Below are 962 nucleotides of genomic sequence, written 5' to 3'. Positions count from 1 at the left end.
GTCGGGCGTGCCACAGCAACAGCACCATCAACAACAATACCCTATTAGTTAAGGTTCTTCTTATATAAGTTATATAAGGTCGCCGCTCATAGATCAGCTATCACGCGACGCGTCGATAGTCGCGGCGTCGTTGGGAAGGGTTTGAAACCGTTCCTGAAACAAACGCACGTAAACCACCCGCAAGCACCCACATACACACACACACATTCATGTGCCGTTTTATGCGCGGGGTTTCATGGCGGCCTCCGGTTTGTTTTAATCCTTGCTTAGATTTGCGCCTAGTTAAAGGATCTCGGGTGATTTTAGACGGTTAAGTTTACTGGCAGGGCGGAGGGTTATATTTTTTATTGATTAATACACTACGCTAACCATCTTCTAGAAGCGGACACCACCGTGTGTGTATGTGTGTGAGTGTATGTGTGGAGGTTGCAACAAAAAAGGCAGCTATGTCCAGGAACGGCGGGCATAGTGTGCAGCTAAGGGAACGTCGAAAAAAGGAAATCTGTAAACATTTTACATTAAAAAGCAAACTGCATGTCCGCCACGCACGCACACATACAAACAGTAAAGGGACGTTTCAACGATTTGGAGTGAGGTGCAATTGTAAATATAGTGAGAGAGTGAATCAGGAGTAGCTTATAAATATACATACAACATAAACATCTCTATAAATGTACTATCACTTGAAGTGTGTGCTCTCGTGTATCCTGTTACGTACTTGTACAAAACCAACAGCCCCACATCCCCCCGCGTAAGGATTCTCCCTGGTGCAAAACAAAGATTTTTGCCGGTCTCTCAGCTTTCCGTGCTGTCCCAATTCCCTCCCAATTTAGAAATAACGATGCATTTAAACCAGAAACAAACAAAACGAGGGAAATGAAACGATCCGCACTCCCACGGGGCTTTTGGTGTCAAACGATCGTGAGAAAGGGTTGATCACCCGTGAACAGGCAGGCATCTTG

The sequence above is a fragment of the Anopheles moucheti genome, chromosome 2 (genome assembly GCF_943734755.1).
Source record: "Anopheles moucheti chromosome 2, idAnoMoucSN_F20_07, whole genome shotgun sequence".
Taxonomy (NCBI): domain Eukaryota; kingdom Metazoa; phylum Arthropoda; class Insecta; order Diptera; family Culicidae; genus Anopheles; species Anopheles moucheti.
The sequence above is the reverse complement of the archived record's forward strand: the minus strand, read 5'-3'. Positions refer to the sequence as shown.